This window comes from Mobula hypostoma, chromosome 12 (assembly GCF_963921235.1).
Source record: "Mobula hypostoma chromosome 12, sMobHyp1.1, whole genome shotgun sequence".
In the NCBI taxonomy this organism is placed as follows: Eukaryota; Metazoa; Chordata; class Chondrichthyes; order Myliobatiformes; family Myliobatidae; genus Mobula; species Mobula hypostoma.
This window is the reverse complement of record NC_086108.1, coordinates 111,685,721-111,711,741: the sequence shown is the minus strand read 5'-3', so window position 1 is coordinate 111,711,741 and position 26,021 is coordinate 111,685,721. Positions and strand designations below refer to the sequence as shown.

Genomic DNA, 26,021 nt, shown 5'->3' with positions numbered 1-26,021 from the left:
CAATCTCATTGGACAAGGGAAACACAGTTTAATAAAAGCATCTCTCCATAGATGCTGCCTGGCTGGCTAAGCCGGCCAAAGTTTTGTGTGTTTCTCTACATTCCAGCATCTGCAATATCCTGACTCCAGTTTGAATCGACAATCTGAATAAGATTTTAACCTGGCGTCTCCCCCCTTCCTTCCCAGTGCCGAAGAAGGCACCATAAGACATAGGAGTAGAATTAGGCCATTTGGCCCATCGGGTCTGCTGCCATTTCATCATGGCTGATCCATTTTTTCTCTCAGCCCCAGTCTCCTGCCTTCTACTCATATCTGTTCATGCCCTGACCAATCAAGAATCTTCCAACCTCTGCCGTAAATATACATAAACAGTACAAAGTAAATGTCAGGATACTTGGTAGTGTGGAGGAGCAGAGGGATCTCGGGGTACATGTCCACAGATCCCTGAAAGTTGCCTCACAGGTGGATAGGGTAGTTAAGAAAGCTTATGGGGTGTTAGCTTTCATAAGTCGAGGGATAGAGTTTAAGAGTTACGATGTAATGATGCAGCTCTATAAAACTCTGGTTAGGCCACACTTGGAGTATTGTGTCCAGTTCTGGTCACCTCACTATAGGAAGGATATGGAAGCATTGGAAAGGAGATTTACCAGGATGCTGCCTGGTTTAGAAAGTATGGATTATGATCAGAGATTAAGGGAGCTAGGGCTTTACTCTTTGGAGAGGAGGAGGATGAGAGGAGACATGATAGAGGTGTACAAGATAATAAGAGGAATAGATAGAGTGGATAGCCAGTGCCTCTTCCCCAGGGCACCACTGCTCAATACAAGAGGACATGGCTTTAAGGTAAGGGGTGGGAAGTTCAAGGGGGATATTAGAGGAAGGTTTTTTACTCAGAGAGTGGTTGGTGCGTGGAATGCACTGCCTGAGTCAGTGGTGGAGGCAGATACACTAGTGAAGTTTAAGAGACTACTAGACAGGTATATGGAGGAATTTAAGGTGGGTGCTTATATGAGAGGCAGGGTTTGAGGGTCGGCACAACAATGTGGGCCAAAGGGCCTGTACTGTGCTGTACTATTCTATGTTCTATAAACACTTGGCCTCCACAGCTGCAAAGAATTCCACAGATTCGCCACTTTTTGGCTAAAGAATTCCTCCTCATATCCATTCTTCTATCTATCTATCTAGCTTTCTTCTAAAAGGACAGCCCTCTATTTTGAGGTTGTGTCCTCTCATTTTCTATCAAGGCCTTTCACCATTCAATGATTCCCTAGTGGGCTCAACCATGAGCTGCTCTAAAAAGCCATTTTGTATGCATTCCAGAAATTACCCCTCTTGGAATCCTGCACCAACCTGATTTTCCAAATCTACCCACATTTTGAAGTCCCCCATGACTATTGTGACATTGCCCTTTTGGCATGCATTTTCTGTCTCCCATTATAACTTGAAGACCACATCGTTCTAACTGTTTGGGGGTCTGTATACAACTCCCACCAGTGTATTTTTACCCTTAGCTCTATCCACAATGCTTCAACATCTTCTAAAACTAGTTAGATCGAAAACTAGTGTATTATGCTTGAACAAGGGGGACTACAACAGGATGAAGGAGGAGTTGGCTAATGTGGATTGGGAGCACAGGATATTTGGTAGGACAGTTGAGGAACACTGGAATACTTTCAAAGAGATTTTTCACAGTGCTCAACAAAAGAATATTCCAGTCAAAAGTAAGGACAGTAAATGTGGGGAGAGCCAGCCTTGGATAACTAAGGAAATAAAAGATAGTATCAAATTAAAAGCTCGTGTACAAAGTCAGAAAGAGTAGTGGGAAACTGGAGGATTGGGAAAACTTTAAAAAGCAACAAAGAACAACTAAACAAGAAATAAGGAAAGGGAAGATAGAGTATGAAAGTAAATTAGCACAAAATATACAAACAGATAGCAAAATTTTTAATAAATATATAAAGCAGAAGAGGGTGGCTAAAGTCAATGTAGATCCCTTGGAGGACAAGAAGGAATAATTGATATTGGGTGATAAGGAAATGGCTGAGGCATTGGACGACTATTTTGTGTTGGTCTTCACGGTGGAGCACGTGTCTAATATGCCAAAGAATGATGTTATGGACGAAATGGGAGGTGAGGACCTCGATATAATCACTGTCACTAAAGAGATAGTGATAGGTAAACTAGAGGGCCTAAAGGTAGACAAGTACCCTTGTCCTGATGGGATGCATCCCAGGGTGCTGAGGGAATTGGCGGAGGTGATAGTAGATGGGTTGGCAATCATTTACCAAAATTCTCTAGACTCTGGGCAGGTCCCGGCAGATTGGAGGACAGCAAATGTCACGCCACTTTCTTTTAAAAAGGATGTAGGCAGAAGATGGACAACTATCGGCCAATTAACTTAACATCTGTAGTCAGGAAAATGCTTGAAGCTGTCACTAAGGAAGAAATAGTGAAACATTTAGAAAGGAGTGGTTCCATTAGACAGACGCAGCATGGATTCAGAAAGGGCAGGTCCTGTTTGACAAATTTACTGGAGTTCTTTGAGGAGATAATGAGTGCAGTGGATAGAGGTGGATGTTGTATACTTGGATTTCCAGAAGGCATTCGATAAGGTGCTGCACAAGAGACTTATAAATAAGATATGGATGCATGGAGTTGGAGGAAGTGTATTGGCATGGATAGTGGATTGGTTAACCAGTAGAAGGCAGAGAGTTGGTATAAATGGGTGTTTCTCTGGTTGGCAGTCAGTGGTGAGTGGGGTGCTGCAGGGGTCGGTGCTGGGCCTGCAGGTGTTTACCATTTACATTGATGATTTGGAAGAGGGGACTGAGTGTAGCGTAGTAAAATTTGCTGATGACACTAAACTGAGTGGAAAAGCAAATTGTACAGAGGATGTGGAGAATCTGCAGAGGGATATAGATAGGTTAAGTGAGTGGGCCAAGGTCTGGCAGATGGAATACAACATTGGTAAATGTGAGATCATCCACTTTGGAAGGAATAATAGAAGATCAGATTATTATTTAAATGATGAAAGATTGCAGCATGCTGTTGTACAGAGGGACTTGGGAGTGCTTATGCATGAATATCAAACAGTTGGCTTGCAAGTACACAGGTTATTAAGAAGACAAACAGAATGTTGGCCTTCATTGCTAGAGGGATTGAATTCAAAAGCAGGGAGGTCATGCTGCAACTATACAGGGTACTGGTGAGGCTGCACCTGGAGTACTGTGTGCAGTTCTGGTCTCCTTACTTGAGGAAGGATATACTGGCTTTGGAGGCAGTGCAGAGGAGGTTCACCAGGTTGATTCCAGGGATGAAGGGGTTAACCTATGAGGAGAGATTGAGTCGCCTGGGACTATACTCTCTGGAATTCAGAAGAATGAGAGGGGATCTTATAGAAACATACAAAATTTTGAAAGGGATAGATAAGAAAGAAGTAGGAAAGTTGTTTCCATTGGTAAGTGAGACTAGAACTAGGGGACATTGCCTCAAGATTCAGGGGAGAAGATTTAGGATGGAGATGAGGAGAAACTGTTTTTCCCAGAGAGTGGTGAATCTACGGAATTCTCTGCCCAAGGAAGCAGTTGAGGCTTCTTCACTAAATATATTTAAGATACAATTAGATAGATTTTTACATAGTAAGGGGAATTAAGGGTTATGGGGAAAAGGCAGGTAGATGGAGCTGAGTTTACGGACAGATCAGCCAAGATCTTGTTGAATGGCGGGGCAGGCTCGATGGACTGGATGGCCTTCTTCTGCTCCTGTTTCTTATGTTCTTATGTTCCGACCTTATGTCACCTCTTTCTAATGACTTAATTTCATTTTTACCAACTGAGCCAAGCACCCCCCTCTGCCTTCCTGTCAGTCTTTTCAATACAATATGTAAACTTGGACATTAAGCTTCCAGTTATAATCTTCTTTCTGCCATGACTCAGTGATGCCTACAACATCATACTGGCCAATCTGTAACTGTGCTACAAGTTCATTGAATTTATTCCGTATATTGCGTGCATTCAAATATAACACCGACATTCGATTTTGTCTGCCTGTTATGTTGCAGCTCACCCTGTTGACTGTAATTTTGCCCTGTCATTAGTCTCTCCTTGCTAGGAGTCTCACTACACATTGCCTCTGTTTGTAAACCAACTACCTCATTTTCAGCATGATCACTCCAACTCCCATCCCCACGCCAAATTAGCTTAACCCTCCCAAACAACTCTAGCCAACCAGCCTGCAAGGATATTGGACACCCTTGAATTCAGATTTAAACTGTTCTATTTAAGAATATAAGAAATAGGAGCAGGAGTCGGCCATTTGGCCCGTCAGACCTGCTCCGCCATTCAATAAGATCACGGCTGATCTGGCCATGGACTCACCTTCACCCACCTGCCTTTTCCCCACAACCCTTAATTCCCCTACGATGCAAAAATCTATCCAACCTTGTCTTAAATATATTTACTGAGGTAGCCTCCACTGCTTCATTGGGCAGAGAATTCCACAGATCCACCACTCTCTGGGAAAAGCAGTTCCTCCTCATCTCCGTCCAAATTTTACTCCCCGAATCCTGAGGCCATATCCCTTAGTTCTAGTCTCACCTACCAGTGGAAACAACTTTCATAGAAACATAGAAACATAGAAAATAGGTGCAGGAGTAGGCCATTCGGCCCTTCGAGCCTGCACCGCCATTTATTATGATCATGGCTGATCATCCAACTCAGAACCCAGCCTTCCCTCCATACCCCGTGACCCCTGTAGCCACAAGGGCCATATCTAACTTCCTTTTAAACATAGCTAATGAACTGGCCTCAACAGTTTGCTGTGGCAGAGAATTCCACAGATTCACCACTCTCTGTGTGAAGAAGTTTTTCCTAACCTCGGTCCTAAAAGGCTTCCCCTCTATCCTCAAACTGTGACCCCTCGTTCTAGACCTCCCCAACATCGGGAACAATCTTCCCGCATCTAGCCTGTCCAATCCCTTTAGGATCTTATACGTTTCAATCAGATCCCCCCTCAATCTTCTAAATTCCAACGAGTACAAGCCCAGTTCATCCAGTCTTTCTTCATATGAAAGACCTGCCATCCCAGGAATTTCCTGCCTCTATCTTATATATCCCTTTCATAATTTTATTTGTTTCTATAAGATCCCCTCTCATTCTTCTGAATTCCAGTGAGTACAGTCCCAGGTGACTCAATCTCTCCTCATAGTCTAACCCCCTCATCTCTGGAATCAACCTGGTGAACCTCCTCTGCACCACCTCCGAAGCCAGTATATCCTTTTTCAGGTTAGGAGACTAGAACTGCATGCAGTACTCCATGTGCAGCCTCACCAGTACCCTGTATAGTTGCAATATAATGTCCCTGCTTTTAACTTCAATTACTCTAGCAATGAAGGCCAACATTCCATATGGCTTCTTGATAGCCTGCTGCACCTGCAAACCAACCTTTTGTGATTCATGCACAAGCACTCCCAAATCTATCTGCATAGCAGCATGCTGCAAAATTTTACCATTTAAATAATAACCTGCTCTTTCATTTCCTTTCCAAAGTGGATGGTCTTGCATTTACCAACATTGTACTCCATCTGCCAGACCCTTGCTTAACCTATTGATATCTTTCTGCAGTCTCTCCATATCTTCTGCACAATTTGTTTTTCCACTCAATTTAGTGCCATCAGCAAACTTAGATACACTACACACAGCCCCTCTTCCAGATCGTTAATTTATATTGGGATAGTTATGGGCCCAGTACTGACCCCTGTGGCACACCACTCACCACCAACACCCATGTATCCCAACTCCCTGCTTTCTATTGATTAATCAATCCTCTTTCCATGCTAATACATTAGCCCCAACTCTATGCATCCTTATCTTATGGATAAGTCTTTTATGTGACACCTTATCAACTGCCTTCTGGAAATCCAAGTAATGCCCATCTGTTCCCCTCTATCCTCTGCACTCATTATATCCTCAAAGAACTCCAGTAAGTCTGTCAAATAGGACCTGCCTTTTCTGAATCCATGCTGCGTCTGCCTGATGGATCAATTTCTTTCCAGATGCTTCGCTATTTCTTCTTTAATGATAGCTTCAAGCATTTTCCCAACTACAGATGTTAAATTAACTGGCCTATAGTTACCTGCCTTTTGCCGACAAACTGTTTTGAACAGTGGTGTGACATTCACCGTCTTCCAATCCGTTGGGACCTACTCCGAGTCCAAAGAACTTTGGTAAATTATCACCAAAGCCTATACTATAACCTCTGCCATTTCTTTCAGCACCCAGGGATGCATTCCATCAGGACAAGGGGATTGTCTACCTTTAGCTGCCCTTTTCCACTTTATATACGAAGGGTGATTGATAAGTTCATGCCCTAAGGTAGGAGTCAATTTTAGAAAACCTAGCACATTTATTTTTCCTACATTTACACATTTAATCTAATGGTGGTGGAGCATATGGATCCCTTCTTTGTAGAAGTCGGCGTCTGGGACCTCCAGAAGTGGTCTACAGCAGGGGTGATTTATAAGTACGTTGTCTAAGGTAGAAGGAGATGAGGAGAAACTTCAAACTTCCTGCATTTTCACTCAGAGTTGAACTGCACGTGTGTGTAACGAGAGCTGTACAACTCATTTCCTTCTACCTTAGGCCACAAACTTAACAATCACCCCTGCCGTGGACCACTTCTACAAAGAAGGGATCCGTATGCTCCACGACCGCTGGACTAAGTGTGTAAATGTAGGAGGGGACTATGTTGAAAAATAAATGTGCTAGGTTTTCTAAAATTGACTCCTTCTACCTTAGGTCACAATCTTATCAATCACCCCTTGTAACCGTAAAATCTTTTATCATCTGTTTTTATATTTTGTGCTAGTCTATTTTCATAATCTACTTCCCTTTCTTTATTAGAGATCATTTCGCTGAAGACCCGACGCAGACTGGGAGATCGTTTTGCTGAAAGACCCAACGCAGACTGGGAGATTGTTTCACTGAACACATCTTTCCCTCCCCGCCCCTCTCTGCTTTCCGCAGGGATTGCTTCCTAAGTGTCTCCCTTGTCCATTCGTACCCCCCATCCCTCCCCACCAATCTCCCTCCTGGCACTTATCATTGTAAGCGGAACAAGTGCTACACCTGCCCTTACACTTCCTCCCTTACCACTATTCAGGGCCCCAAACAGTCCTTCCAGGTGAGGCGACACTTCACCTGTGAGTCGGCTGGGGTGATATACTGCATCCGGTGCTCCCGATGCGGCCTTCTATATATTGGCGAGACCTGCCTGATGCAGACTGGGAGATCGTTTTGCTGAACACCTACGCTCTGTCCGCCAGAGAAATCAGGATCTCCCAGTGGCCGCTCATTTTAATTCCACGTCCCATTCCCAATCTGATATGTCTATCCACGGCCTCCTCTACTTTAAAGATGAAGCCACACTCAGGTTGGAGGAACAACTCCTTATATTCCGTCTGGGTAGCCTCCAACCTGATGGCATGAACATTGACTTCTCAAACTTCTGCTAATGCCCCACCTCCCCCTCGTACCCCATTCGTTATTTATTTATTTATATTCACACATCCATTTTCTCCCTCTGTCCCTCTCACTATACCCCTTGCCCATCCTCTGGGTTTCCCCCCCTCCCCCTTGTCTTTCTCCCTGGGCCTCTTGTCCCATGATCCTCTCATATCCCTTTTGCCAATCACCCATCCAGCTCTTGGCTCCATCCCTCCCCCTCCTGTCTTCTCCTATCATTTCAAATCTCCCCCTCCCCCTCCCACATTGAAATCTCTTACTATCTCTTCTTTCAGTTAGTCCTGACGAAGTGTCTCGGCCTGAAACGTCGACTGTACCTCTTCCTAGAGATGCTGCCTGGCCTGCTGCGTTCACCAGCAACTTTGATGTGTGTTGCTTGAAATTCCAGCATCTGCAGAATTCCTCGTGTTTGCCTTTCTTTATTGCTCGCTTAGTGGTTCTTTGTTGCTTTTTAATGTTTTCCCAATCTTCCAGTTTCCCACTACTCTTGGTGATTTTGTACACACCAGCTTTTAGTTTGATGCCTTCTTTTATTTTCTAAGGCTGGCTCTCCCCACCCTTACTGTCTTTGCTTTTACCTGGAATATAATTCTGGTGAACACCATGAAAAATCTCTTTGAAAGTCTTGTACTGTTCTTCAACCATTCAACCACCTAGCCTGTGTTCCCAGTCTGCTCCAGCCAAATCCTCCCTCATCCCATTGCAGTCTCCATTGTTTAGGCATAATACACAGGTTTTGGATCGAACTATTGCATCCTCCATTTGTTTGAGAAACTCAATCACACTGTGATCACTCTTTCCAAGAGGATCCCTAACTACAAGATCATTAATTTTACCCGTCTTATTGCATGGGACCAGATCCAATATAACACGTTCTCTTGTAGGTTCAGTAACATACTGTTCAAGAAAGCAATTACGAGTGTATCCTATGAAGTCTCCCTCAAGACTACCTCAACCAGCATGATTCACCCAATCTATGTGCAAGTTAAAATCCCCCATGATAACTGCTGCTCCATTCTTACACACCTCAGGTATTTCTCTGTTTATTGCCTGTGCCACTGTAATGTTATTATTCGGTGGCCGATAGACAACTCCCAGAAGTGATTTATTTCCCTTTACTATTTCTAATCTCTATCCAGATGGATTCAGCATTCTGTTCCTTAGATTTTATATCATCTCTCACTATCGCCCTGATCTCATCTTTAACTAAGAGTGTTACTCCACCTCCCTTACCTTCCTGCTTATCCTTCCGTATTACCTGATATCTTTGGATATTTAATTCCCAGTCCTCTCCACCCTGCAACCATGTTTCTGTAATGGCCTCTAAATCATACCCCTTTGTACTGATTTGTGCCACAAGTTCACTGATCTTGTTTCAAGTACTGAGGGTATTCAGATAAAAAGCCCTTACACTCATTGTGCTTTTAAAATCTGGACTTTTGCATTTGAGTTTTCTTTTTTAACTTTTGCTTTTACTTTATCTTTATCCACACTTTTTTCTTTTACCTTATCCATACTTCTCCAATCTGTTGTACCCACCTCCTACTATATAGTTTAAAGCCCTATCCACAGCCCGTGTTATGCAATTTGCTAGGATCCAGGTCCCATCACGGTTCAGGTGGACCCCATCCCTTTGGTACAGCTCCCTCCTTCCCCAATACTGGTGTCAGTTTCCCATGCATTCAATCCCACTTCTCCCACACCAATCCTTGGGCCAAGCATTTAACTCTCTAATCTTCTTGGCCCTGTGCCAATTTGCAGGTGGCTCAGGTAGTAATCCACATTACCACCTTTAATCCAGAGATTACCACCTTTCTACAGGTCATACCTTCCCCAGAAGAGATCCCAATGATCGAGCAATCTGAACCCCTGCCCCTGCACCAGTGTCATCAGCCGCACACTCACCTGCCAAATCATCCTATTCTTGCCCTCACTGGCACGTGGCACAGGCAGCAATCCAGAGATTACTACCCTGGTGGTTTCTCAGTGATTTACCTAGCTCCCTAAAATCTCTCTTCAGGACCTCCTCACCTATATCATTGGTGTCAATATGTACCAAGACTTCTGGCTGCTCACCGCACCCTGGAGAATGTTTTGGACCCAATCCGAGACGTCCCTGATCCTGGCACCAGGGAAGCAACATGCCATCTGGGTGTCTGTATCGCGCCCACAGAACCTAGTCTCTGTTGCTCTGACTAAGGAATGAGAGATAGAGATAGAGATAGAGATAGAGAGATAGAGAGAGAGATAGAGAGAGAGAGAGATAGAGAGAGAGAGAGAGAGATAGAAAGAAAGAAAGAAAATAGTTTAAAGCCCTATCCACAGCCCGTGTTATGCAATTTGCTAGGATCCAGGTCCCATCACGGTTCAGGTGGACCCCATCCCTTTGGTACAGCTCCCTCCTTCCCCAATACTGGTGTCAGTTTCCCATGCATTCAAACCCACTTCTCCCACACCAATCCTTGGGCCAAGCATTTAACTCTCTAATCTTCTTGGCCCTGTGCCAAGGCAATCTACCTCACCCCAGCCTGATGAGCCAAAGCCACTCTACAGACCGGCACAACCCAAATGAATGGCCACTTCTTGCACTTGAATTATTATTATTTGCCCTTTCTAATGAATCCCTCTTGCTGATTGGTTCAGATCAGAAAAACTGCCAGGAAAATCTGCCTTTAAAATCTTGATCATTGCCCTGAATAAAAATTAGTTCTTTGCACACACCCCAAATGTGGATTGTCCAAATCCCCCCCTTTCCTTTCCAGTCCTGAAGAAGGGCCTCATGAGCTGACGTCCTCTGTGTATTCATTTCCAAACATGCCGCGTGACCTGCTGAGCTCCCCCAGCGTTCTGTGCGTGCGCCTCTCGATTTCCAGCATCTGCAGAATTCCATGTGCATGCAACTGGATAAGAGTTCAGATCCCACGTGGGAATCAAGCACCCTAAATTCAGTTAATTCCAGTTATCTGATGTTAATGTTGATCTTTAAATTAGTAGGTTGTGAAAATGTCCCAAGCTTAATTATCCTGCTTACACCCATACTGCAAGTACTGACCTCTTCAAAGCTGCGGAGACACACTCAGTACATCACAGACACCAGGCTCCCCTCCATGGACTCTGTCAACACTTCTTGCTGCCTCATTAAAGCAGCCTGCATAATCAAAGACGTCATCCAACCTGAACACTCTCTCTTCTCATCTCTTCCACTGAGCAGAAGCCACAAGAACGTGATAACATTTACCACCAGACCCAAGGACAATATATGTTAATGATTTAGACGAGGGAATTAAAAGTAAAATTACCAAATTTGCCAATGACACAAAGCTGGGTGGCAGTGTGAAATGTGAGGAGGATGTTATGAGAATGCAGGGTGACTTGGACAGGCTGGGTGAGTGGGCAGATGCATGGCAGATGCAGTTTAATGTGGATAAATGTGAGGTTATCCACTTTGGTGGTAAGAACAGGAAGGCAGATTATTATCCTAATGGAGTCAAGTTAGGAAAGGGGGAAGCACAACGTGATCTAGGTGTTCTTGTACATCAGTCACTGAAAACAAGTATGCAAGTACAGCAGGCAGTGAAGAAAGCTAATGGCATGCTGGCCTTCATAACAAGGGGAATTGAGTATAAGAGCAAAGAGGTCCTTCTGCAGCTGTACAGGGCCCTGGTGAGACCACACCTGGAGTACTGTGTGCAGTTTTGGTCTCCAAATTTGAGGAAGGACATTCTTGCCATTGAAGGAGTGCAGCGTAGGTTCACAAGGTTAATTCCCGGGATGGCGGGACTGTCATATGTCGAAAGATTGGAGCGACTGGGCTTGTATACTCTGGAATTTAGAAGGCTGAGAGGGGATCTTATTGAAACATATAAGATTATTAAGGGATTGGACACGTTGGAGGCAGGAAGCATGTTCCTGCTGATGGGTGAGTCCAGAACCAGAGGCCACAGTTTAAGAATAAGGGGTAGGCCATTTAGAACGGAGTTGAGGAAAAACTTTTTCACCCGGAGAGTGGTGGATATATGGAATGCTCTGGTCCAGAAGGCTGTGGAGGCCAAGTCTCTGGATGCTTTCAAGAAAGAGATGGATAGAGCTCTTAAAGATAGCGGAATCAAAGGTTATGGGGATAAGGCAGGAACTGGATATTGATTGTGGATGATCAGCCGTGATCACAGTGAATGGCGGTGCTGGCTCGAAGGGCCGAATGGCCTACTCCTGCACCTATTGTCTATTGACAGCTTTACCTCTGTTACGTACCCCATAATGGGTTAAAGAACCAGCAGAAATGGAAAACAGCTGGAGTCTGGTATTGCTGTTATCATAAGTTATTTTGATTAGTAACTACACAATACAGTAATATATAACCAGATAAATCAAACAGGTTAGCGGAACTTATGCATATACAGGTGTGTAAATATAAAACCCAAACTTCTTCAAGCTTAGGTGGTAAGGGGTACAGTCTTAGAATGATAGGTAAGAAAAGTTCAGTTCAATGCTCAGGTTAATTAATGAGAGATATTTGTAATCCAAAAGACGAATGTTGTGAGAAGGCAATTACATTGATATTCCACAGATTCCATGACAGCAATACAGATAACAATAGTAGTAGGTTTTATCTCCGAAGTTGTTCCACTCCACACATGAAATATCACCAACAGTAATATTCAACGAATATCCTTTCAACACAAGTGGTACCACACCCGAATTCAGCTACAGGACATCTCAAAGTGGTGACCACAGGATACTCAAACAGAATCCACATATGGATTATCACCAACAGTAGCTTATCACTAAGGGGACCCGTTTCAAGGGAACCACCATCCAGGCAAGGGTCGACACAGCGGAATATTCCACAAGGTTACCCCAAACACACAACGTGATTTGATTAACACCACTTATCCAGTTTCACGACATACAAAATAACTCCAACAGTGATTTCCCACGGGGTGCCTTTCTTCAGTGAACTACCACCCTCAAACAAGGGTAAAACACAAGTGGTATTCACAGAGGTACTCCCCTCACCAGAAAACCCACTCCTGTGGATTAACTACGTGACAGTCACACCTTCGTATTCGAATGGAACTCAAACTCACGCTCACGGGCTACAGAGGAGACAGTCTGAACAGTGACCTCTTTGTCACAAGGTTTCTTCCGTTTCAAACCTTCCTCTCCCCTCTGCAAACTTGTTCTAGTTGCAGAAAACTTGTGAGAGTCTTTATTATTAATACTCAGGATCAATCTCAACTCACCCCTTTTGGGCTACTGAAAGTTTAAACCAGCAACCGACTCACTGGTGTCTTCCATTGACTGAATCCATCTTGACTCTAACTGTGTGTGTGTCTGTGTGTCCGTAACTGTCCTTGAAAAAAGTAAACACGCTGCAGAGAAACCATAACATCGATTGTCCATCAAATAACTCCACCTCTCTCTCTCTTTTTCCATGGCAACCCAGAAGCTGACAGCAGTAGTCAGTGTCCTTGTAAAAGTGTAAACACCAGCTGAAAGGCAGACTCTGCCCCTCTCCCTCTCTCAGCAGAAGTCCAAAAATTAGACTCAGTTCTCTCTAGTGCCTTAAAGTGACAGTCCACAGGGAAAGGAGCCCTAGGGGTACATAACACCTCACTGTTATAGGATTATTAAATGTCCCCTGGTATGATAAGTGGACTTTAGACCTCACTATTTACCTGCTCATGACCTTGCACCTTATTGTCTTCCTGCACTGCCCTTTCTCTGTAACTGCAACACTTTATTCTGCTCACAAACAGGAGCAAATCTGCAGATGCTGGAAATCCAAGCAACACACACGAAATGCCGGAGGAACTCAGCAGGCCAGGCAGCATCCATGGAAAACAGTACTGCCTGCATTCTGTTATTGTTTTGCCTTGTACTACCTTTAAAACTGTCAAGGACATATGATGCTGGATAAGGGTCAGTAACATCATGAAGGGTCCCACACACCCTGCTCACGGACTGTTTGGCCCACTCCCATCAGGGAGGAGGCTATGTAGGACCGCCTGACTCAAAAACAGCTACTTTCCCCAAGCAGTGAGGCTGTGATCACCTCCACCCTCTAACCCACCCCTCCACACCCCCAGCTACCATTTTATCATTTCCTGTCAGCCACTTGAATCTTGAACCTTACAGCTGTTGAATTGTTTCTATTACCGCCCCAGGCTGGGGCTTTAAATTAACGACGCCTGCTCTGAAGCCCGACCTGGCCTCAAACGTGTATGTGAAACTTCGCTTTCAAGTTTGGCGACATTTAAAACTTCGCGCGGAGGGTCGAACCTGTGCGCGGGTCGCCGGCGGTGCCTGGGAGCGCGGATTGACGGGCGGCCGCCGTGACGTGACCTCGGGGCGGTCTCGCGTGTCCGTCCATCAAGTCTCTTTAACACCTTTCCACTGCGCTCCAGCCCAGTAGGTGAGTTCCTTGTTACAACCGTCAAATAATGGCTCGTTTTGAATGCACTGGCGTTGATGAGGACTCGACGTCTTTTGTTGACGCCACAGCGAGCAAGAGCTGTATAAAGCCTAACCGGTGTAGTTTAATTTTGCTGCATAGAGATCAAGTGCTATGGAAAGTTTCGTGAGTGGTCTCACGGAGTGTGAGATGCAGGTTCTCTCTCTGCATTCAGCGTGCCCTGATGTAAAGCAAGGTTTGTTTTGAGTGAATCATAGATACCGGGTCCCCCATGGCAAAACGCTCGAAATCGGGTAAAACCTGCAGTTATTTAAGCCTTTGAAGGAGTTAAACACCGTCCATCGTTTACTTCCAACCGCTCCTACCACCAGTTCTGAACGACAAGAGATTGCTTGTTAACTGCAAACTATTTGCCTATCTAACTATATGGAGTTCTGCTATTCAGTTGGAGTTTGAAGCTTAATTATTGCTTTTTATGAATAACTGTGTGTGTGTGTGTGTGTGTGTGTGTTGGGCAATCTGATTTTATTTTGCGAGTTGATTGTTAGATGGTCCGTAAACTCACAAACGTCGGGTACCTGTCCTGTAAGTCTAGGGTTCATGACTACCAAGTCTACAGTCATGTCATGTGGGGACATGGGTTATATTTTTCTTTGTGACTGGTTAAGTAAAAATATACATTGTGCTGTTGGTACTGTGATTTGCACTTTAGCCCTGGAGAAACACTGTTTGCTCTGTACATGGATGATTGATGACAAGCTGGAATGTGTCTGTGTGGAATAGTGCAGATAGAGATGTGATGCAGTGAATGGGTGAGTGGCCCAAGTGGAATAAAATGTGCTGTTTTCTGTGCCCTGTGGCTATACATACAGACTTTATACTATCAGTCGTTCTGGGAAAGTACTGCTGGGATTAGGCAGGACTACAATTGGGCTTGAACTAGATGGGTTAAAGGGCCTATATGTGCTGTAATGGTCTGATTTTATTTGTTTTAAGAGAAAAATCTCTCCTTGAATATGGTGGAGGAGCAGAATGGAAAACAAGTTTGGTTTGCAGGTGCAGCAGGCTATCAAAGAAGGCAAATGTGTCAGAAGGGCACAGCTGGGAACAGACCCAAGTGCAAGACACAGACACTGAAGTACTAGGGACAGGACTAGGATACAGGGCGATGGCAAGGACATGGACAGGAAAATCAGGAACCTGGAACAGGACCAGACAAAAGAGCTAGGAGCCCCTGCTTAGACTCTGAGCCAGAGACTGGACAAGGATCTAGTACCTGGGTCTTGCCTCTGGCTCGGACCCCAGAACTAGGCAAGGACGAGGCTTGGCAGGCAGGCAGGACGAGGCAGAAATCTACGGGCTTAAGGCTGGAGACTTGACTTGGCAGGAGGCTGGCGGCTTGGGGCAGGGCGCGGATCACCTGGGCAGGGTGTGGATTACCACCCGACAGAGGCAAGGGACAGGAAGGAACAGAACCAACCCCAGGTAACAGCAAGACAGCCTAGCTTACCTGGGCAGAGGCAAGGGACAGGAAAGGAGCTAGGTACAGGGTGGCTCCAGGACAAGACAGCAAGGCAAGACAAGACAAAGCTTCAGGCAAAGCAAGGCAAGACAGAACTTCAGGCGAGGCGAGAGTGACCGGCAAGGCAAGGCAGGGCTTCAGGTGAGGAAACAGAAGGCAGAGGAAGGGATACAAGGAGTAAGGACAGGAACAATCCAGTAGCCACACCCTGGTCTCTGGAGGTATTTATGCAGCCAGCCCCAATGAGCATCAGCTGTCTCAATTACAGCTCAACAAGACAGAAACAGGGTAGATAAGAAAACCTGGAGCAAGGGTCGATGGACTGGACCGTGAACCGGAATATGGACTTTACGGACCGGACTATGACAAAATGGAATAAGTCCATAAGACATAGGAGCAGAATTGGGCCATCTGGCCCATCGCATCTGCTCTGCCATTCAATCATGGCTGATCCTTTTTTCCTCCTCAATCCCAGTTCCTGTCCTTCTCCCCATAACCTTTGATACCATGTCCATTCAAGAACCTATCAATCTCTGCCTTAAATACAACCAATGACCTGGACTCCACAGCTGCATGTGGCAACAAATTCCACAATATAATCCTTTGGCTAAAGAAATTTCTCCACACCTCTGCTTTGAAAGGGTGTCCCTCTATCCTGAGGCTGTGCCCTCTTGTCCTAGACTCTCCCATGATGTGGAAATGTCCTGCAAGTTAATCTTCAGGGTGATCTACACAAGGGCACCCAAGTCCCTTTGCATCTCAAATTCCTGGATTTTCTCCTCGTTTAGAAAGTGGTCTGCACATTTATTTCTACTACCAAAGTACATGACCATGCATTTCCCAACACTGTATTTCACTTGTCACTTTCTTGCCCATTCTCCTAATCTGTGTTAAATCCTTCTGCATCCTGCCTGTTTCCTCAACACGACCTGCCCCTCCACCAATCTTTATGATCTGCAAACTTGGTGGCAAAGCCATCTATTCCACCTTCTAACTCATTTATATACAGCATAAAAAGAAGTGGTCACAACACTGGCCCCTGTGGAACACCACTGGCAGCCAACCAGAAAAGGATCCTTTTATTCCTACTTGCTGCCTCCTGCCAGCCAATGCTCTAAATTTTAGTAATTTTCCTGTAATACCAAGGGCTCTTAACTTGTTAAGCAGCCTCATGTGTGGCACCTTGTCAAAGGCCTTCTGAAAGTCCAATACAACATCTGCATCTCCTTTATCTATCCTACCTGTAATCTCATCAAAGAATTTAAACAGGTTCGTTAGGCAGGACTTTCCCTGAAGGAAACCATGCTGACTTTGTACTATCTTGTCCTGTGTCACCAAGTACTTCATCACCTCATCCTTAACTATTGACTCTAATATCTTCCCAACCACTGAGGTCAGGCTAACTGGTTTGTAACTTTCTGCTGCCTTCCTCCTTTCTTAGAGTGGAGTGACATTTGCAATTTTCCGGTCCTCTGGCACCATGCCAGAGTCCAATGACTTCTGAAAGATCATTTCTAATGTTGCCTCTTTCAGAACCATAGGATGCAGTTCCTCTGGTCTGGGTGACTTGTGTACCTTTAGTTGTTTCAACATTTTGAGCACCACCTCTCTTGTATAGTAACTGCACCTACTTGTCTTCCTTCACACTCTACATTGGGAGTGTTGGCCTTTGTTGCTGGAGGGATTGAATTTAAGAAGGAAGGTTATGCTGCAGCTGTACAGGGTACTGGTGAGGCTGCATCTGGAGTACTGCATGCAGTTATGGTCTCCTTGCTTGAAGGATATACTGGCTTTGGAGGTGGTGCAAAGGAGGTTCATCAGATTGATTCCAGAGATGAGAGGGTTAGACTGAGGAGAGAGTGGGTCACCCGGGACTGTACTCGTTGGAATTTTATCATTCCAAGTGTTAAAAGGCCTGACAGATTAGATATGGCAAAGTTATTTCCCATGGTAGGGGAGTCTAGGACAAGAGGGCATGACTTCAGGATTGAAGGATGTCCATTTTGAACAGAGATGCGGAGAAATTACTTTAGTCAGGATGGTAAATCTGTGGAATTTGTAGCCACAAATGGCTGTGGAGGCCGTCATTGGGTGCATTTAAAGCAGAGATAGATGGGCTTCTGATTAGCCAGGGTATCAAAGGGGAGAAGGCAGGGGAGTGGGCATGACTGGAAGAATTGGATCAGCCCATGATTGAATGACAGAATGGACTCGATGGGCTGAATGGCCTACTTCTATTCCTATATCTTGTGGTCTTATGGAATTCAGAAGAATGAGAATTTAAGGCATCTGTTAGTCTTGCCAGATCAGGATCTGTGCCTGGAAAGTCTTCACTCTCCAGGGCGCAGGCCTGGGCAAGGTTGTATGGAAGACCAGCAGTTGCCCATGCTGCAAGTCTCCCTTCTCCACGAGACCAGTGTTGTCCAAGAGAAGGGCGTTAGGACCCATACAGCTTGGCACTGGAAGAATGAGAAGATCTTGTAGAAATGTATAAATTATGAAAAGGATAGATAGGCAAATTGTTTCCACTAGTAGGTGAGACTAGAATTGGGGGACTATTATCAAGATTTGGGGGAGTAGATTTAGGATGGCGATGAGGAAGAACTGCTTTACCTGGAGAGTGGTGAATCTGTGGAATTCTCTGCCCAATGAAGCAGTGGAGGCTACCTCAGTAAACGTATTTAAGACAAGTTTGGATAGATTTTTGCATAGTAGGGAATTAAGGTTTATCGGGAAAAGGCAGGTAGGTGGAGATGAGTCATGGCCAGGTCAGCCATGATCTTATTGAATGGCAGAGCAGGCTCGACGGGCCAGATAGCCAACTCCTGCTGTTATTTCTTATGGAAATAAGATTGATCTGAGGCAAGGACAGTGGATATAAACCCATCCAACATGGATGGAATAATACAGGCCCTTCAGCCCACAATACTGTGCTGACCTTTTAATCTGTTTCACAATCAATTTAATGCTGCTCTCATTCCACAATTTTTCTTACATCCGTGTACTTGTATGTCTCTTAAATGTCCCTAATGTATCTGCCTTTACTGCCACCCCAGAACAACATTCCACTCACCCAGCACTGTGTAGACTTTCCCTATACTTTATTCCAATCCCCTTAAGATTATGCCCCCTTGTATTAGCCATTTTCATCCTGTGGAAAAACCTCTTGCTATCCACTCAATCTGTCTCTTAACATGTACCTTTGTATCAAGCCTGAAGGGACTGAGCCCCTGTGTCAGGGAGAACACGTGCTACTGACTCAATGCTCAGTTGATGTTATACCCCTGCCGATGATTTGAGTGTCCAGCTACAGAACAGAAATTGGTTTTGTAAATGTCAGGTTGGATGTATTGAAGACTGCACAATATTTCTGATCTAAGTTCAACCTGTTATCAGACTCCTCATACACTAAAGATGAACTCACTTTATGTTGCATACCTGCACAGCATTTGCTCTGTAGCTGCAACACTATATTCTGTAACTTGTTGTAATTGTGTATGAAGTGATCTGTAGGATTGCATGCCGAAGCTCTTCATTGTACCTCATACATGTGACTATAATATAACACGGAACACTACAGCACAGTAAGGCTCATCGGCACAATAACCTGCTCCAAGATCAACCTAACCCTTCTACCCCCTCACCCCCCCCCACATACCCTCCGTTGTTCTGGCATTCATGTTGCAAGCTAAGGGTTTTTTAAAATCTCCCTGGTGTATCTGTCTCTATCACCACCCCAGCAGCATATTCTATGCACGCACACTCTGTAAATCTCCTCTGCCCCCTCTAAAGCTTCCACATCCTTGCTATAATGAAATGACCAGAACTGAACACAATACTCTAAGTGTGGTCTGACTGGAGTTTGAAGCTGCAGCATTTCCTCGTGGCTCATGAACTCAATCCCTCAATGAATAAAGGCCTCAACACTGTATTAACCACCCTATCACTTTGGATGGCAACTTTCTGTGGACAAGTTCCTCGGCACTGCTATGAATTCTGCCATTAACCCTGCATTTGGCCTTCAAGTTTGACCCTCCAAAGTGAAGCAAAGTGCTTTACAATTTGTTAACCCAGCACCCAAAAATGCCTTCATCCCACTGGCTTGCCCGTGGCGGTGGGAAGTCTGTTGGTATGATTAGACTGTAGTTGGGTGCCAGGACTAGTCACCCATCTGTCAATGCACCATCAATTTCAAACTGTTTTGCATGTGTTAATATCGAATCTAGCTCGGTGCATAAATTATTTAAAACCCGTTCTTTGAATCCTATCTGTTGGCTGTTCTTTATTTGACTGTTCTTTCAACACCTGTTTTCACTTATCAATATCCCTTGGGAAAGGGAGTAAGGAAGTCAAAAGTCTCTGTGATTAATAAGGGGCACACGCAAAAATTGCTGGTGAACGCAGCAGGCCAGGCAGCATCTATGGGAAGAGGTACCGTCGACGTTTCAGGCCAAGACCCTTCGTCAGGACTAACTGAAAGAAGAGATGGTAAGAGATTTGAAAGTGGGAGGGGGAGATCTGAAATGATGGGAGAAGACAGGAGGGGGAGGGATGAGCTAAGAGCTGGAAAGTTGATTGGCAAAAGGGGTATGAGAGGATCATGGGACTAGGGAGAAAGAAAGGAGCGGGGGGAAGCCCAGAGGATGGGCAAGGAGTATAGTGAGAGGGACAGAGGGAGAAAAAAGAAAGAAAAAAATTAATAATTATAAAAAAATTCCTTTCCGCTGAACACCTATGCTCTGTCCGCCAGAGAAAGCAGGATCTCCCAGTGGCTACACATTTTAATTCCACATCCCATTCCCACTTTGATATGTCTATCCATGGTCTCCTCTACTGTCAAGATGAAGCCACACTCAGGTTGGAGGAACAACACTTTGTATTCCATCTGGGTAGCCTCCAACCTGATGGCATGAACATTGACTTCTCTAACTTCTGTCAATGCCCCACCTCCCCTTTGTACCCCATCTGTTATTTATTTTTTATTATTAATTTTTTTCTCTCTCCTTTTTCTCCTTCTGTCCCTCTCACTATACTCCTTGCCCATCCTCTGGGCTTCCCCCCCTCCTTTCTTTCTCCCTAGTCCCATGATCCTCTCATACCCCCTTTGCCAATCAACTTTCCAGCTCTTAGCTCCATCCCTCCCCCTCCTGTCTTCGATCATTTCGGATCTCCCCCTCCCCCTCCCCCTCCCACTTTCAAATCTCTTACTAGCTCTTCCTTCAGTTAGTCCTGACGAAGGGTCTCGGCCTGAAACGTCGACTGTACCTCTTCCTAGAGATACTGCCTGGCCTGCTGCGTTCACCAGCAACTTTGATGTGTGTTGCTTGAAATTCCAGCATCTGCAGAATTCCTCGTGTTGGCATGTTTAATAAGGGGTTGAGTTTGGTAGGATTGCTTTCAGAGAGCAAAGGTTGAGTTTTTTATATAATTTTTTCTCAGCATAACAAAACTTCCATCTTCCAGATACACTTACATTTACATTTCTTCCCCTCAGATATCAGGCATCAGAACACTTCCATCAAAATATAGACATCACCACAACATGCAATGCAAGAGCTCTTATTAGTATAGCAGACAAGTTTATAATCTATGTACTGCAGAAAAGGTTGCCATGTTTTATGAAAACCATTTGTTTTTGAGTGTACCATACATGTCAAAGTCCAAAGGAATGTATTCCATGATTAATTTACGCCAACCAAAAAGTCCAGGGGTCTTTTTGGATATCCAACCAAGTAAAATGTTCTTCCTCGCACAAAAAGTCAGGATGTTAAAAAGTTTTTTCTGATGTGCATTAATAATATGACTGCTGGGTAAGCCTAAGAGAAAAGACACTGGGTCCAGTTCAGAATCTTTTCCATTTCACCCAAAATATCACTCCAGTATGCCTGAAGTTTATGACAAATCCAAAAACAGTGGGTGAAAAGTTCCAGTATTTACATTACATTTAGAACACATTGGAGAAACCCCCATCTTAAATTTCGAGAGACGATCTGGAGTCAGAGGGGCTCTATGCAGAATTTTGAGTTGCAATGCTTTAGTTCTATTACAAACTGAAATCATCTTTGCATTATCACAGATGTTTTCCCATGTATCAGCTGTAATTTCTACTCCCAGCTCTTCCTCCCAGACCCTTCCCAGCTGCTTAGCCTCTCCACAAGAACATTCCCTCAGGATGCTGTAAAAAGTACTAATAGAGACTTTGCGCTTAGAATGAAACACCCTCTTTTCTATGTCAGAACTACAGAAATCAGTTAATGTTTTTTCTGTGTATAATCTCTTATCTGAAAGAAATTTAAAAAAATCCTTGTTGGGTATGTTAAATTTCTGTGCAATTTGACTAAAAAAACATCATCGTTCCTTCATCAAACAAATTTAGATGGAAAATACCCTTAGAAATCCAAAGTTTAAATCGAGAATCCATTATACCAGGCTGAAAATCTGGACTGCCGGTTACTGGAGTGAAGGGTGATATTTTCTCTGCGTTGCCCTCAATTTGTCACACCACCCTCCGAGCCCTGACTGTATTAATTGTTATTGGATTGTGACAGTATTCCTTAACTAGTTTCATCTTATTGAGGAAAAGCAAATTAATAAGAGGACATTTTGCTTGAGAAGCTTTAATGTCTAGCCAAATTGAGGAGGGGTCCCTGTAAACCCAGTCAACCACACAAGATAAAATGGAACTTAATTGATATCTTGTGTCTGGAAAATCCAGACCCCCTAGACTACTGGGAAACTGTAACTTGGACATTTTAATACAGGGTCTTGTTACAGATGAAAGAAACAAACCAGCCATTTGAATATTTGTTGGGTAAAAATGACTGGAATCATTTGTATTGGGTAGAGCGGACGAGGAAAAATGTTCATTTTGAGCAAGGATATTCGGCCAAGCCAAGAAATGGGAAGAGTGCTCCATCGCTCAAGATCCTGTTTGATTTTGTGAAATAACTGTAAAGTTAGCTTTGAACAATTGATCAAATGTAGGTGTGATAAGTATGCCTAAGTAAACAAAACTGTCTGTGGCCATTTAAAGGGGAAAACACCCTGAGTGTCGGGCTCCTGCTGCAGATTCCCCAGAGGCATAGCCTCTGATATAGTAAAGTTGATTTTATAACCTGAAAAGGCACTAAATGAATTGAGGCATTGCATAAGGTGGTGCACTGATATAGCGGGGTTTGATTAGAAAATTAGAACATCATCTGCATACAATGTAATTTTACGTGACTTTAGTCCTATGTCTGGAGCAGATATTTTGGGGTCTTGCCGAATAGCCTCAGCCAATGGCTCGATCACTAGAGTGAAAGGTAGTGGTGAAAAAAGGGCAGAATACTAAAATTATCCGACCTAATACCATTAGAGAGAATCGCAGCCAAAGGGTCATTATAAAGAACTTTCACCCACTTAATAAAATTATTGCCCAAACCAAATCGTTCTAAAGTGAAAAAAGATATGGCCATTCGACACGATCAAAGGCCTTTTCTGCATCTAAGGAAACCACCAAGCTGTCCACCGCCTGTTGCTGACATGCCTGAATCATATTAAGTAATCTTATATTGTCAGATGATCTACGGCCTTTTACAAAACCCATTTGATCCTCTTTTATGATAAAAGGTAACAGTTTCTGATTGCAATGCTAAGGTTTTAGATAAGATTTTAAAGTCAACATTTAACAATGAAATAGGCCTGTAGGAGGCACAATCTTCAGGGCTCTTTCTTTTCTTAAGAATTAGGGAGATATTAGCTTCTCTCAATGATGGTGGGAAGAGACCGCAATTAAATGCATGATTGAACATGTTTAGCATAGGCTCTGATAATAACCCTGTGAGCGCTTTATAGAATTCACTAGTGAGTCCATCAGGACCAGGGGCCGTCCCACTTTGGAGCTGTCTCACACCTTCCTGTATCTCATGTATAGATAACGGAGCATTGAGGAGGGACACTTGTTCAGAAGGAATACCTAGGAAATCTAAATTCCTGAAAAAGGACTCCATCCTAGATTGTCCATCATTACATTGCTCAGATTGATACAGTTTAGAATAAAAATTCTTAACCACAACATTAATCATTATAGAATTACTAGTGAGGGCTCCTGTCCCATCCCTAATTGAAGCAATAGTCTGAGAGGCATTCTTCTTTCTAGCTAAATAAGCCAAATACCTACCTGGTTTCTCACCATGTTCAGAGAATCGTTGTTTAGCAAATGTCAATTTTCTTTAGGCTGCTTGTGTAAGTAAAGAGTTTAGTGTACAGCGTAGGGCTGTGATATTCTGTAACTTGACTGCAGAAGGCTTATTAATATAATCCTTTTCAGCTGCCGCAAGCCTTGCTTCCACTAGGCCCTGCTGTTCTGCTGCTTGTCGCTTCCTACTAGCAGAGTAGGAGATAATTAATCCCCTTGCATAGGCCTTAGCAGTTTCCCAGAGTATCGATGGACTACTAGTTGTTTTGGAATTAATAGATGGGAAAGTTTTGAATTCGGAAGTAAAGTAGTGGATAAACTTATTATCTTTTAGAATAAAAGGATTCAGCCTCTAATGTCTAGATCATGCTGAAGCAAAGGCTGAGTTAATGTGCACAATCTGTGACCATAGTACCTGTAATGGAACGGGGGTTGAAATCACCATCTCAGTAGCAGGATGCTAGTCCTCCACTATCATTTCCTGCAACACACAAAGTTGCTGGTGAACGCAGCAGGCCAGGCAGCATCAGGACTAACGAAGGGTCTCGGCCTGAAACGTCGACTGTACCTCTTCCTAGAGATGCTGCCTGGCCTGCTGCGTTCACCAGCAACTTTGATGTGTGTTGCTTGAATTTCCAGCATCTGCAGAATTCCTGTTGTTTGCTATCATTTCTTGTCACTCGCCTTGCATAGTCTCCTGTGCCTCGTGTCACCTTATGGACATGCTATCAATCAGGCTTAATATCACTGGCATAAGTATTGAAATTAGTTTTGCGCAGCTGTACGTTGCAATAAGAAACGTAGATTAAAAAATCAAGTGGTGCGGAAAGAGCAAACTAGTGAGGTGGTGTACGTGGGATTCATTTTCCATTCAGAAATCTGGAGGAGAAGCTGTTCCTGGAATGTTGACTATGGGTCTTCAGGCTCGTGATGGGAGCAAATGAGAAGAGAACATGTGATGGGGGTCCTTCGTAATGGATGCCACTTTGTTTTTCTTTTTGAGGCATTGGCTTTTGAAGGTGTTCTCTACAAGAGACTACTGTCCATGATAGAGCTGGCTGAGTTTGCAATTTTCTACAGCTTTTTCCCGATCCTGTGCAGTGGCCTCTCCTTACCAGAACAAGATTGCTTGGTGGGCTAGTAGGCTTGCTGTGTTGAGTGGCCTTGTGCTGTAAGAAAAGATGTGGCAGGATGCTGATGTGGAAACTTGAGGATGCTGCTTGGATTAGAGAGCATGTTTTGTGGATAGGTTGAGCAAGCAAGGGCTTTTTTCCCTCTGGAGTGAATGAGGATGACAGGTGATGTGATATAGGTGTATAAGAGCATATTGTGGACAGCCAGAGACTTTTCCCAGGATGACAGAGGCTAACACCAGAGGACATCTCTTTAAGGTGACTGGAGATCTCAGAGTTGGGTTCTTAGTGCTCTGTGCTGCCATGGGTGGTGATAGATGCCAATACAGTGGGGACATTTAAGTCTTGGAGACACATGGGTGAAAGAAAACTGGAGGGTGATGTAGGAAGGGTTAGATTGGTGGTGGAGTAGGCTTGTATAGGTTAGCACAATATTGTAGGCTGAAGGGCCTGTGCTGTACTGTTCTATGTTCTGAAACAAAAGTGCTGTGGCTTTGGAAATTGAAGTGGAAGGAGGGAGAGATTTGGAAATCAGTCACCAAATTCTCTGCTCAAAATAGATCACAGAAGTCTATACAAGGTCAATGAGATGGCAAATGGATTGTGGCTTTTCTAGCAAAAGGGTTTGGTTTATTGGTTATTCATGTACAGAGGTACAGTGTAAAGTGTTTTGCATAGGGATCACTTCATTGCATCAGGACACTGATGTAGTACTGGAGAAGAGAATAACAATGTAGAAGAGAGAATGTCTGCGGTAAGAATGCAGTATGGTATCTCAGCTGCAGAGTACAGCACGGGCAAATAAATTGCAAGTCATGAGGTAGGCTGAAGACGATTTTGATAACAGTGAGATAGAAACAGTCCTTGTATTCTGCCCTGTGGGCGGGGGGAGGGGGATAAAAGAGAATGTCTGGGTGGGTGAGGGTCTTTAATCATGCTTCCGGCTTTAGTGAGCAGTATAGGTGGTCCATAGAGGGGAGGCTAGTTTGTGATGTGCTGAGGTGTGTCACAACTCTAGTTTTGTGTTTTTTTTGTTTTTTTTAAGCCCCATACTGCCTCCCCTCTCGCCACTTCTCATCTGCTCACAGTCCAAACAGCACACTTTCATTCAGTGATTGGGATTTTCAAGCTTGTCACTTTGAAAATGTATTAATGAAAAGTATTTATTATTGTCACATTACCAAGTTGCAGTGGAAAAAGCTTGTGTTGCCTGCTGTTCACAAGTTCAGATCGAACTTGGTGCATTGAGGTA

General features: G+C 44.1%; 1 protein-coding gene across 1 annotated transcript in view; it reads right to left on the bottom strand.

Moving 5' to 3' along the window:
• The window catches only part of dnai3 (dynein axonemal intermediate chain 3), a 142,261-nt gene extending 129,431 nt beyond the window's left edge, over window positions 1-12,830 (bottom strand). Inside the window, exon 1 of the mRNA XM_063065070.1 lies at window positions 12,764-12,830. The gene's annotated coding sequence lies outside the window, so the exon portion shown is untranslated. The remainder of the gene's footprint in view (window positions 1-12,763) is intronic.
• Window positions 12,831-26,021: the final 13,191 nt, after the last annotated feature.